The following is a 14113-nucleotide window of genomic DNA, read 5'->3' as shown; positions in this document are numbered from 1 at the left end:
AAGGGACGGAAGCAGGGAAAGACAGGGCTGCAGACAGCAAGTCCTGTGACACTTTGACAGATATGAGGCTCTGCACCTCCCAAAAGAGCTAAACAGAGAAAAGGCGTCTGAATAAAAGGCCTACTGCTAAGCCTTCTGTGCAGTGCCCTCAGCCACGCAGCTTACCAAAGAAAGGGTCAAGCCATTGCTTGACTACAGGCATCTGGGGCTTTTCCTAGCCAAACAAAACAATTAAATGTGGGGGCTGGATCTTCTCGAGGTTCATCTTTCTCTCCCTCACACTACTACTGCTCTCTGCTAGTATTGCTCTCTACCCTCTGCCTTTTCCCCTGTACAGATCAAATGTCTTTTCATTTCCTTCCAGTTTTTCTTCTCCACTTTTACCTGCCCAAACTAAACTTTTTCTGTTTCATCTTTCGTCCTACCCCTCCTTATCTCTGCCTCATCTCCACCCACTCCTGGTCCTTTCAAATTCTTAGCTTCTGCCCATTTTTTTCTATGCAATTTTCGATGGCCACCTCTGATCTCCCTCTGGGTCCAATCTCCTCTATTTGTTATCCCGCTCATTTGAGGGCTGAAAGGAGAGCTGTGAGGAAGACTTTGGGTGCAGGCAGACAGTGCCAGAAGTACTAACTTTTTTTTACACAGGAAACCCAAGGGTGCCCACCAATCCCCACCATGCTCCAATCAGACCTTGTCAGAGGGGCCAAAGATGGTAAAAGCTGAGAGAACCTGGGTGGAAGCAAACTAACCGTAAAGGAGTTCGTGCTGGGTGTTTTCAGGCAGTGCTTAACAGATTGTTTTTACACAATTTCATCCATCCATCAATCACCTAAAGCCCAGAGCCTCAGGCCTTACTGTGTGGTCCCAGATTCTCTTAAATGTAGCGCACTGCCCTGCCACTGGAATAACAGCCATGTGAACCTACTGGCAAGTTTTAATCGACTCAGCTTTTTTTTTTCTCCAATTACATTTCCATCAATACAACAAACACACCAGAAACAGATACAAAAACTCATACCTTCTCAATGAGGATGAATATTTCCACCAACCATCAAGAGCCGAACCTCATCTTATTTTTATTTTTGGATATTTCCTTTGGATATAAGATAATACAGATTGCTATACAATCTAAACAGAACACAACCAGTGGAGCTGCTTATGTTTCCTTCAGTGGCTCCAGGTTCTTGTCACTAAATGATGATGATGTCTATAGCACAGTGTGACATTTTTTTTGTTTTAGTCAGTGTTTGTTCAAAAACAAACTTTTATTAAATGGTATATGTGAGAAAACACCAGTTTGTCTGTATTTCTAGCTGTAATGCTGTTTCAGAAACACAGAGCTAAAACACAGACACCTCCTCCTTTAATTACAGAGGTCTGGGAGGGCAACATAATGAGCTTTTAATGATAGTGACTCTGATAATAGAGCTTGCAGGGTGATATGCCCCTTCCTGGAAGACACCTGTAGTGTATTATTCAGTCTTTATTTAAGCTTTATGCTACTTGCAGAGTCTGCCCAAAGAAACACACCAGTCGACTGAGGAAATTAACAGCAACCGAGTCTTCACAGAAGTTCCTGTCCACAATCACTGGGTAACACACTGCCAACGCCAGGGGAGAAGATAGCGTGCATTAGTGCTAACTAGTGTAAGCTGTCCTTTTCTACAGAACATGATGAAGGAATATTTCTTCCTGGTGCATTGCTCCCACTAAAGAGCGGCTGTAAGGATAAGCGAGCGCTACAGGAGGAAGCTTTAGTTGTAAAAAAGAAGAAAAGAAAAATGGCTTCTAATTACCGTTGTTAGAACCCTGCATTATCATTACACTCCAAGGTTTCTGACAACAACTGTGCTGCCATAGCAACACAGTGCCGGAAGAGAGATGATGGTGATGCCGTTTCATGTTTTGCCCATTTAAAATTTGCCTCTGATCCGTGCTGGGTACACGCGATGGCTCTGTTCAGTGTCAATCTGTTCACTGACCTGCACCCTAATCCCGAACCTACTCTGACGAGCGCAGGTGGACACATCAGTCAGCTTGCCTGGCACCACTTCACCCATGGGCTAAACAGCACAGCACAGCTGGGTTCATCTGATATTATGTAACACAGCACCACCCCCGCAGGCCTTGTTCACACCACCCCTCTCCTCCTACTCCGCCTCCCACTAGCGCACCATTGGCTATTTGCAGGCAGAGGTGCATTGTGAGACAAGAGTGCTTCAGTGCTGACACAACCTGTGGGGATATTTGTGGAGGACTGAGCTTTGGAAAACTCAAAAATTTAAGATGAAATCCATGTACAGAGAGTAGTAGTGTCCAGCGCTAGTGCCAATCAACAATATAAGGCAAGCAGTTTATTGAGTCCATAGTTATTTTTTCCACAGCCTTTGCTTTTCTAATTGATTCAAGTGAATAAAACATAAGGTAGCCTGTGTAGGCCAGATACTCCTTTCAGTTGAGGTCTAACAATCACAGCTTCCTAGCATGTAATTATTTGGCTCCACACTCAATATACTGCTTTAAATTCATAAAATGGCTGATCAGATTCCAGCGTTGTATCCATCATTGATCCCACCAGTGAATCTGCCTTCACTTCTTGGAAACAAATTTTGTTACTAAGCAATAGTTGCCAAAAGTGGAATTGCACCCGTTGCCTGGCAACATTAGCTTGCTGAATCTCATATCAGGAAGCAATGAGAACCACTGGTGCTTTGAGCTACAACCCTCTAGATACTCTTCTCATCTCGGGTACAGACTGTGATGTCCAACTACAATGAGGCTATTCAAGTCATCAGATATCCCATTATATCTCGACACCTGGCTTCTCATAATCATCAACATAATCCCGAACACAGGCACACAGTTGATAAAATTTAAATTCATGGAGCGGTAGTATCCCCCCTGACAGGTTGGTTACTTCAGTCCATTTGTTATTTTGTGAAGGTCTGTGCACTAACTCACTGACTATGAAGCATAACTGGGACAAAAAAAAAAAAGGCCACTTCTTTCAAACCAGGCTGTCAGTGATGAGGCTATAAAATACAGGAGATACAGGTTGAGATGAGTCCCTTCATTTCAACCTCTCCTCAACCGTGGCCATTTCCCCAAGTGCTTTAAGAGATGTTAAAGGGCTTCAGGCACTCACTTCATTAAAAACGAGCCTGTGGGTCCTCGTTGAAGCTTTACTTCTCAACTGGCCCGCTGTCATTAGAAAGTGCAGCTAGGGCAGTCAACTTTCCTCCCATGCACCAGTTACCTCTTAATGAAAAACAGCAGTTTGCCTAAGCTCACTCATCTCACATCCATAAACCACTGATCAAGCTTTCCTCCTCGCAGTCGGACAGACCCAGCAGAGGCATTAGCTTGACACTGTCAGAATGCCACTGGAATGGATAAAAGAGCGATGTGGTAAATTGCCTGAGATGACCATTTAAAGCACTCTAACACCACGGAGCAGCCCACTCAATCTGAGTGACTGAGTGGGAAACAAGGCAGCAACCGTCTGAGTTTATGACAACGGGGAGAGATGCAGGGGGAACAGGTGTGACAGGGCGACAGCAGAGTTTGCTAGGAGGGATTTCTGACAGACCAGGTCACCGTCACTTGTTTCCTGAGTCAACAGTGTTTTCTGGATGGCTGAGGGATGACAGAAGGTTACCAGGAGGTATCGATTACAAAGACGAAAAAGTTGGCCTTGTGAAAATCAGCAAAGCAGCAAAACCTCGCATATGAAAACAGTGGACTGCTGGAAATTGTGATGGGCATTCTTTTACTGTTTTCTTATATTGTATTGAAACAACTGGAAAAAATAATCAGCGCATTAATAAATAATGAAAATAATCTTTAGGTGCTGTTTCAGCTCTAAACATTTCCGTCTACCATTTTGTCTATCAAGACAATAATCGCCACTTAGTGAGTCTTTGTGATTGAAAATAAGAATTAGATGAAAAGGATTTTCCTTCAGTTCACGGGCTGTTTAAGCAAAATTTCACCCTCTAACCTACAGAGGATCAGAGAGGTTAGGACTGCATTCACTCACTGACACCAGGAACAAAGCCCATTAGAGTTGGTTTCACTGCAACAATGTCACACAAATGTCGCAGTGTGCGTAGCCCAACACTTCCAATCGCGCTTGTCCAAATAATCATTAACCAGTTCCGCCCTGGGTAAATATTTTAAGAACCTCTGTAAACTAGAAGGCAAATACACACCTCGGTGATGGGGACATAAACACATACATACACGGCGTAAGCCGGGGGGGTGGTGGGGGGGTCGGGGGGCCTGGGAAGCGGGGCACGCAGATTTCATTGTTCTTCAGCACGTTGAGCTTAGATGAAGTTGAAAACGATGAGGTCATCCCTATTGTGTACACACAGCAATCTCACACATTCCTCTGCGTGCCATTGTATACCCACGGCTCAGCGAAAAGCACGATGTGATGAACCCGGTGAAAAACTGATGCGCTGCAACCAAACATTTGGTCTTCGCAAAGCCGTGAACCTGAAATCTATTAAACTCAAAGAATGGAAACTCCACTCTGGCTCGCAAGGGGCCATCACCTCACATGCCAAAACACTCCCCCTCCTTGGATGAGCAGAGCGAGCAGAGAGGTTGCAGTACAGAGCACTACAGATCATGACAGGCCACTTTCCTGTTTTGGTTTCTGCTTCCACCACCTGCAAACCAGATGTTGTAAGCCTGGGCATTGTGACCTATTTTTTCTGGTTTAAGGAAAAACTGTCTACAGGTCTATTTGAGCCAGTCCGATCTTCCAGCCTAGTTCATGTCTGTCTGTGGAATAGACAGTGGAATTAATGGAATTAGGACTGAAACAATTGGTCAGTCAATCAATTAACAATAGAATATGATCAACTATTTCAACTACTGAACATTTGTATCATTTATGAAGAAAAACCATCAAACATTCACTGGTTCCAGTTTTCAAAAAATGTAAATTGATATAAATATCACACTAAATCTGGGGTTTGGACTGTAGGTCAGAGAAAACAAGCAATAAGGATAATAAACCTTTGTAAACTCGAGGGGAATTTTTCAGGATTTTCAGACATTTCACAGACAAAACAATTAACTGAAACAATGACATAAAAAGAACTAAATTAAATTAATGAAATAATCACAGAGCAAGTGTCGGTGAGGAATTCACTACTATCAGCATAATCTGTGGCTTTGTGTGAGTACATGGATCTGCAAAGCAGGAAGGCTGTTGAGGGTTCAGCCAAAAGCTGCTGCTGCTTTCAGTAAATCAAGATAGATTTATGTGTTTACCACCCCTGGCACAATCGAGGACCTCCCTGGAAACCACAAACCCAAGCAAGATGTCTCTCATTAAGAGGATCTTTCCTCCTTGGCACAGCGAGACAGTGCTGGAGCTCCATTCAGCATTTCTTTTTAGAGAGATGAAGTTGCTGTTAGTTTGCATCTAACTTTATGTTTACTGTTAAATTCAGATTATTTTCTTAGAGCATTATTTAATCCGCAATTCCACATCCATGCTGTATTATTTTACAGTAAGACTTTTATACCAAAGGTGATGAGCTATATAGCTGATGTGCTTTATTATGAAATTGATATTAATTCAAAAACATCATGCACACAAACATGAACCCACCACTCAGCCTCAAACGGAAAAGTAGCTGGTAGCCAGCCAGCAAGAGAACTACGATTAGCAAGTTAGCAACAGCTGAGCTCAAGCAAGAAAAATCCATCTATCTATTTGCAGTTTACTCTGTTCAAGGTCATGGGAGGCGGGAGCCTTTACAATGCACTGGGTGAATGTTCAGTACATGCTGGGGTATGGTAAAAGCCCAACTGATTCTGGAAGAGACTATACTTAGACTTTTATTTACAGCACTGTCAAATAAATGTAATCAAAACATATCAGCAGTCCTGATTTGGAAGCTTAGCGTTATCGATTGTAGATAAATAATGACCTCAGATGTTTTTTTCCAGACTTTAACTTTTGTTGCTTATTTTGTGTCAAATGTTAAACAGAAATAAGGAAAGAATAAATAGCACCAGCTGCTCAAAACAAGCAATATATTTCTTTAAAAACTGTACGCATAAGCTTTTCATAGATTTCCTTTTCTTCACTGACATTTTAAAGCATCTTGAGAACTAAACCGCATCTCTGAAAAGTGTGTTCCAGTATCTTAACATAACCCCTTCCCAAGCAGTGGCATTACCAAAAACATCAACATGGCCACAAGATTATCTGTTTGGTTTGTTGGGGATCAGCGGGGCATTACGGCCAGGGAAGAGTACTCAAACTGACAGAGGAATCACAGAGACTGTCAATTACGGCACACTTAATGAATCAACTTCAAGGCTGGGAAACAACTCACAAGCGTGTTGACTTTAAAGCCAAATCTCTCTCTCTCTCTCTCTCTCTCTCTGAACCACCTCTTCACACTGTGGCCGATCAGAAATGAATGGAATGACACAGAAGAAGACAACATGCCTTATATCTTTTTCGCCACACGAAATAGGCAGCTGCTTCAAAGTTTGTTGACAGTACTACACACTGCATATGGTATAGACTGCATTTGATAAAAATAAATAAAAAAATAAAACTTACTGCAAAAGGGCGACGGCTTTCCTTAACTTCAAGTAGTAACCGTTTCCTTTAGATCAGAGAGGCAGCTCCATCCAGCAGTGATGAACAATGACCAGGATATGTTTTCCTTTAATCCCGTGCCTCTGTTTCCCCTACTTGTGTGACTGTCGTCAGAGGTTTCCCTGCAGCGGCACACGAGAAAAGCAGGGGTCTGTTAAGGAAGTTGCATTTTTGACCCTTAGGCTAATCCACAAACTTGGATTCCAACACAGTGTGATGAGGCTGGCTCAAATGTTCCAGGGGGATGTGGGTGACAAAACACTGGCCATGCTCCTTTGTAACTGGATTGTTCCGGACGCCATGCTAGCCAGTGCAAAAGTATGGTAGGTGGTACATGATAATCAGCACATTTCCAGGATGTTCTTTGAGCCTACCACATGAAACTCATCTGCACCCCTCCAGTTTGACAAATATGAGTATTGTCACAGCTTACAAACCTATGTACAATGCCAGAAAGCTGTAAGGTCTCCACCTTACACCCGGATGAGGAAAGAGGAATTTTGTGAGATTCAGACATGAATAACATCAGCGTACATGTCTGAGACAAACAAATCCCATCTGTCTCAAGCTTCTAGTTACAGGGCCTCCTCAGGTAAAACCCATCACATAATTAAACTGCTTTAATCCCTTAATAGAAAGTTCTTTGCAAAATTGCAAATTATCTTCTTTAGATTTTTTTACTCAGTATCTCACAAAGTAAAAGTGTATGCCTATCTGGCTAAAGCTCTGCCCACTGGAGGGCATTACTGTTAAACTGAGATAGTATGATTGTTTGGTTCCAGATTTTGCTCCTGGCACGACTTTACAAAGCAGTTTAGTTGGACCTAGATTAAGCACGCAGTGTGGTGGACTATTTGACATTGATGCCATGGTTTCAGCTGTTTGATTCTACAAATTTGTACTGACTGATGCTGTTTGTATGCTTCTTCTGCCTTTTCCTTTAACTAACACATACCATTCATTAACACACATCCCAAAGATGTGATGTTGACATGTTAACTCTTCCCAAACAACATTTGCTTAAGGAATTTAAAAAGTAAAAAAAAAAGTTATATTGAACTCAGTCCTCAAAAGATACTGAGGTTAACACTAATGAGATCCTGTGATGTTTTTCATGAAGCGCTGCGGGTACAGCAGAGACTGTCAAACCACGATGAGCAATGCAGAGTGACTAAAGCAGGTTTAGTAATGTGTAGAGGACCATTTCTGCATTAGCACTTATGGTGCATTTATGTTCTGTCAAAATACGCACAATGATTTCAGGTTGGTGCTTCACCATGACACGAAACTCAAATATGTAATCTATCTTCACATGCAGAGTTTTAATTTTTGGAACACCTATTTGTGTATTTTACTTCTTAAACATTTAAGTTATTTACACAATTTTTCTTATAAACCTAAACAGATTTGATAAATAAATTACTCAGTACATGACTAAGATTTGATATAAGACAATCAAACCCACAGCCACATGGAAATAAACTAGAGACTAAATTCGAAACAGGAATTCCATAATCTTTATCATTTCAAATCCAGGTTTATGTTGGGGAAAAAAAACTAGTTCATACAATGTGTTGTCTGACCACATCAGAAGGTAAAAGCGTTTATAGCTGTTCTGAATGGCCACACTCGAAGGCAGGCCTAAACGCCGGCCATCACAGACAGGGGAGACACGATAACATTAGAGCGACAGAGATGGCTGTGTAACAAATCAATAGAGAGAGCTTAAGATAGAAGTTTAAACCCTGCTTACTTTCTTACCCCAAAAGCCAAACACAAAAGGCTAAGCCGCTCTCAAAACCTTAAGTAACACAAATTGCACTGGAATTTACCAGATGACATTTGACTAAAAAAATGGGCTATCAGCAGCATTAAAGGTTTTAGCAACCATCATGCTAAGCCTGTCTTCACGCTTAAGAATTTGCAACTAGCATGTAATATATTACTGTTAATTCCAGGACGGAAAATAAGCTCAAGTTGCCAAATATTAATTCTACTAAAGTTAATAGCCCCAAGCTGCACAAAAAAAATCAATCAAATCACATCTTGAGTGTTGAAATAGCTATGTAATTTCCTGACAAATAGCATGAATAAATTTCAGGTTGCCGCTACACACACACACACACTAATTTTCCCAAAATGGCACAGGAGAGACAGCAGCAATTAACAAATCCAACAGGGTCAGAAAAGCACTTCTATCACAAATACCAGCCCAGGCAGCCAACAGTGGCGACATCCTTTTAGTCATCCAGCAAGACAGAAATTTGAGAGCTCAGTCTGCGTGGAAACAGATGGCAAGGCAGTTGGTGGGAATTTCGGCGATGCTGCCATACACACATCTCGTGCTCATTCGCGTTCTTGCGATGCCATCGTGGAGTCAAAGAGGGGACGGTTTGAGTACATCCTGAGAGAATGATCAATTTCACACAGGATAATGAACACATTACGCTCAACTTTTCATACCAAAGAGTCGTCGCTTCAAAACCGATCACAGCTACGTAACACAAATAATATCCACTAAGAGGAGCTGATGACTTGGCACAGTTGTTGACAGCTTTCTGCAATGACTTGACTAGCCAACCAGATTTTTCCTAAAATACTTTATTAATTGTTTTAGGCAACCACTAGTTTTGTTCAAAATAGCCACATATGCTGCTTTATCTTCCCCTATTTATGTAAAAGTTTAGGTTACATTATGCTGTTGCCCAGTGATGATTGTCCGCCCTGGTTTGCACTGTTAGAAAAATTATGATTCCTTGTTACTGCTGACAGCATTTAAGCATTGTTCCCATAATATCTAGGCTGTTCTCGCTCTCTCAGGGCTCCATCTGTACAGTATGTTCCTTGTGTTTACTTCTGCATGGATTAGCCTGCCTAGTCATTGTTTCATGATGTTTTTATGGATTTTTTGCTCATCTGTCACAACTGAAATCTGAAGCTTTTTTTTTATAATCCACACTGCTTTCATGTGCTACAATCCACTCTTACAGCCCTAATTAAGAAGTTATTTCGTCAGACAGAGAGTAGGAAATGAAGACAGAGAAAGAGATCCGATACAAGGAAACTTTAGCTTTTAAGTGCGCTGACCTCAGGTGGAATGGCTAAAATTAACTGCTTCTCCGTGTGTCCTGTCTTTCTTTCTCTGGCTGCTATGAAAGGCCCTGACATCGCCAACTAAAAGCCTCAACAGGGTTTCCGATTTATCCTCTGCAAAAGGCCATGGATCAAAAGAGATATGCAATTGCGCATATCAGAGAAAACACCGCAAGGGCTGTTTGTTAAGTGAAAACAATATGCTGGCTTGCACTTCAAATGTGTCAGAGCACACAGACCTAGGCTTTCTAAAAAGGCTGCACTCAAGTCTTCAGGGATACTGTTATTCTGTGTACTATTTAAAATATTTAAAAACACTTTCTGTCTCCATCTTAGCAAAATGGCCAGACATGCCCAATTATCTGTTGACAGCAGCCTTCACATCAAGCAACCACCAATTTGTTCACGGGAAAGTCACCACTCAAGAGGGACACAAGCCGATCTGACCAACCCTTCCATCATTCAGACCTTTACTTCCTGTAGTCTGTCTATTGTTAGACCTTACAAATTTACCGTATCTTGTTAGAAACGTGAATTATGCTTATAGTGGGCAGTGCTAATCAGCTTGCATGCTAGAGTCATCCTGATGTGATTCTGTTGTTACCAGCACAGTTGGCAGTGTTGTATGTAACCCAACACTCTTGAAATAGGTGTTATGATGTTCAGGTTACTGTAAAAGAGAGACGGCCACCTTTAAATTCTCTGTGCAGGAAAACCTCTGATTTGCCAGAGCCTCACAGTTTTATTAAATCATTCTACCCTGCAGTGTGATCTATTCACTGTTAAAGAGTATTTCTTGCTCTGGTATTTCTCAAGAGACAGCCCACCCCGAGACCTTAAACAGAGGCAACTCACATTCCAATCTTCAGCATACAGAAAGCCAGCGAAGAAGGGGAGGGAGACAGAAACACAGAGAGAAGGAAAAGGAGAAATTAAGTTAAAAAAAAAAAAAGATGGGGGAGAGGGAGGGGGGATGGAAGAAAGAGAGCCTGAGAGATAAGGTGAGGAATGTGGACAGAGATGATGAGAATGTCAGAGACCTGGCATCCCTTCCACAACAGGAAGGAAGGAAGGAAGATGAGAGGAAAAGGCACTGTCAATGATGGGAGAGGGGAGGAGGGAATCGTGGGAGGCTGAGAGTAAAGAAGAAGCGACACAAGTGAAACAGAAGGGGAGGACGAGGCAGAGATGCAAGAAAGTAACCGGGTATGGGAGGGGGGCCACAGTGAGGCTAGTGTGGGAGGTTGAAAACAGGTAAACAGGAATTTTCAGCTGCTGTCACTGATGCATTGCCTGTTGGTAGAGAAAGTGCAAGCTGGCCAGCTATGAGATTGAAATGTCCTCTTTTTCCCGACTTTGCATTTGCCAGATTTCTCTCCGTGCGCACTGCCAAAAACCTTGCCTGTCCCACATAGGCCTAGGCTACACATTAGAGGCTTTTTGAAAGAGTGACCACATTCAGATCACAGTGCATCTGATACAAATTTAAACCTAAAGATTTTGCTTGCAAGCACTAACTAAGGCCCAGGGAACTTCTCCACTTCAAACTCAAACAAGATCCCCTACTGTGCTTATGATGAAGAGAGCTGAAGCCCTTTCGAAGACAACTTTTTAGCCAACTCCAGCTGCTTAATCCAAGGATACCTAGAGAGAGGTTTCGGATGCGCGCTAAACCACAAAAGCTGTTTGATAATCTTTTAGTTGCCCATCAGCAACCCTGACATTTTTCATTTCTGTTTCCTTTTCTTTTTTCCCACCTCCCCTGTAATTCGACAGCTACATGTGATACAGAACATGTGCGCTTCCACCTACACACTCAATTTTCAATAGCCTACTTAATATTGTAAATGCGACACAGCCCCCAGATCAGCTCAGCCTTGGCATTCAGAGGCACCGACGAGGGAGGGCTGATGGCATGAGATGTTCGGCTGCTAATACGTGAGAGTTCTGAGGGGGTTTTGACGCAGCGGCTGCAGCAGCCAAAGCAAAGCACACAAAGAAGTTGAAATGCAGTCTCGAAGGGAATATATCTCTAATGCTGCTGTTGTGTTTCAAGCTGAGAGTATGACCCATCCCAGCCACCCGATGAATAGAGGTGGGATCTCTTTGACGTGTCCATTTAAGACTTGTCAAAGGAGGAAGCAGAGTGTTTCTGTGTGTCTGTGTAAGCCCCCTGGAGGGCTGAAGCTGGTAGCCTGGGGACGGACTCCACAGGTGGAGGTGGCAGCAATAACAGAATGCAAAGCTGCCACAGGGGGTCCACTTATAATAATAAAAAATCCCTCTCTGGGTGCCATTAGGGCAGAAGAGAGCTCAAACACAAGCACAGGCTAACAAACTTGCATATATGCAAACTTTTGTGAGTGTTAGGAGTTGGCTTAATTCACCTAAAGCATTATTGGGTTTTGCTTAAAAAACAGTTTGCTCATTCTGTGGTTAAACTGCTTGATGATCAGAGCATTTATGATGCCTTCATCATTTAAATGTAGCTGTTACATCACTATTCAAATCTGACAAGACTACACAGACGGCCATTTTGATTAATGAGACGGGTTTTGACAGAGCAATGGGTAGAAATTCTGCTCTAACTTGATGTTTTGATTTGCTGCAAGTTCCCAGGTGTGCAATTTTTTTTTTCAGCAACAGAGTATGATTACATTTTAATAACCAAGAAGCCTGGTTTTCAGAGGAAAAAGTCATAAACTCTCCCACACACGGCTGCACCTCTCTGAACGACTTCTGTCTGAATACACACCTTGCAGAGCTTTGGAGTAGTACTGCAAATGCCCAAAAACAACCCCTGCGAAAGACAGCAACGCCTGATAACAAAATAAACCGCAACAGTCATGACTTTGAACTACGACTCTCTGAGAAAACAGCCGCCTCGCCAGAAATGTGTCAGCCTTTCTCTGCTATGAATAAATCCCGGCAGTGTGACATTCGCATCGTTCACAAGTAAAAAGATGGACAGCGAGATTGAAAGGGACAGGAAACCCACAAGAGCGGCAGCAGCTAGCCATCCCAATTATACAGCAGCCAGGCAGGGGCTAAACTAAACAACAATTACTTTTTATCGGATGGTCATTTTTGCTGGGGGTTTCCTGTCTCTTTAGGAGCAAACGGCGAATCGCCGTCTTTATTTTTCAAACTGTGCCACCGAGCAGCGGGACGTTAACTGAACGGTGGCTAAAAGCCACACAAAACGAAATGTTTAGCTAACGACGTGACTGCTAGGAGGTGTCGTTAAAGCACAGCAAACTGAATCTGATGTTAGCTAAAAATTAACACACCCCACAGTAACATTACTGCCACTGCCTGACTCCTAGCTAAACTTTTCAGTGTAGTTTTCTCTCCGACGCGTTACCTGAAATCCGTGAACGTCTACCCAAATACTGAAAGGCGCGTACAACCAACAAACCATTAATAACTCGGCTGTTCGTCAACAAAACAGACGGGGTTTAAATCGCCAGTGTCATTAAGAAGACCAGCGGAGGAGAGAGAGGGGACTCACCTTGATTAATTCCCACCTTGTCGGCGTTTTCGAAAGGAAAAATAACGCTATCGCTGGTCAATCGCCGGCATAGACACACCGTCGTGGTCGGCAGACATAAAAAGAACCGGCTGTAATGATTTCGTAGGAGGAAAACCTCTGGGGTGCTTCACCTTTGTGTCCTCTGCTGTCCGTGCACTCTGCCGACCGCCTCTCGGTTTGTTCAAATCAGAAGTTCATCCAAAGTTGCAGCGGTTCGCTCCGCCTCGCCACGACGATGAGGTCACCGCCTCCATCAACTCCGCTACCCTCTACTCTCGCGATACGAGCCACCTGCTGGACATGCTCTCGGCCGCGCAGTCTCGCGATGCCACGGAGAGCGGAACGAAAAGAGCGAACGGGCAGATTGCCGGCGGAAGGATGGGAGAGAGGGAGAGCGTTGCTGTAGCAACACAATCTGATGGGCTTGTCTCTCCAGGCAACTGGATTTATGCTTCAGCGGAAGTGTTTTCAAACTATTATCCAGTTTAACAAGAGAAAAGACTTTAAGGATGAAAGAAAACTGGTTGGTTTGGCAAAGGTACCCCTGCTTAATCACTCCACTTCCATAAAGGAGCAACTTGTCAACGGCTTGCCTTTGCCATTTGGTGCTAAGTGGCTTTAGCAGAACTTACCATTGATTTAAGTAAGGGATCAATAATGCAACTGCTCCTTAAACACTGCAGAGATGTTTGTTATTGTTGTCACATAAATAAAAAATATAAATTAGGAACTGGTGGGTTTTTTAATGACCATAATCACCTTTTATCTGTTTTGCTATTGCCAGACAAAGCAGGTACGGAAATCAATCAGATCACTGATAGTAATTAGATATTATTAATACATTACATGGT

The 14113-nt window shown here is 42.8% G+C and overlaps 1 protein-coding gene across 1 annotated transcript in view; it reads right to left on the bottom strand.

Moving 5' to 3' along the window:
• The window catches only part of sipa1l1 (signal-induced proliferation-associated 1 like 1), a 67536-nt gene extending 54116 nt beyond the window's left edge, over positions 1–13420 (bottom strand). The window contains exons 1-2 of the mRNA XM_041064403.1: positions 13242–13420; positions 6599–6759 (exon numbers count right to left, since the gene is read on the bottom strand). The gene's annotated coding sequence lies outside the window, so the exon portion shown is untranslated. The remainder of the gene's footprint in view (positions 1–6598; positions 6760–13241) is intronic.
• Positions 13421–14113: the final 693 nt, after the last annotated feature.

This window comes from Toxotes jaculatrix, chromosome 19 (assembly GCF_017976425.1).
Source record: "Toxotes jaculatrix isolate fToxJac2 chromosome 19, fToxJac2.pri, whole genome shotgun sequence".
Lineage (NCBI taxonomy): Eukaryota > Metazoa > Chordata > Actinopteri > Toxotidae > Toxotes > Toxotes jaculatrix.
Note: the sequence above shows the minus strand (reverse complement) of the source record. Positions and strands in the feature narration are given on the sequence as shown.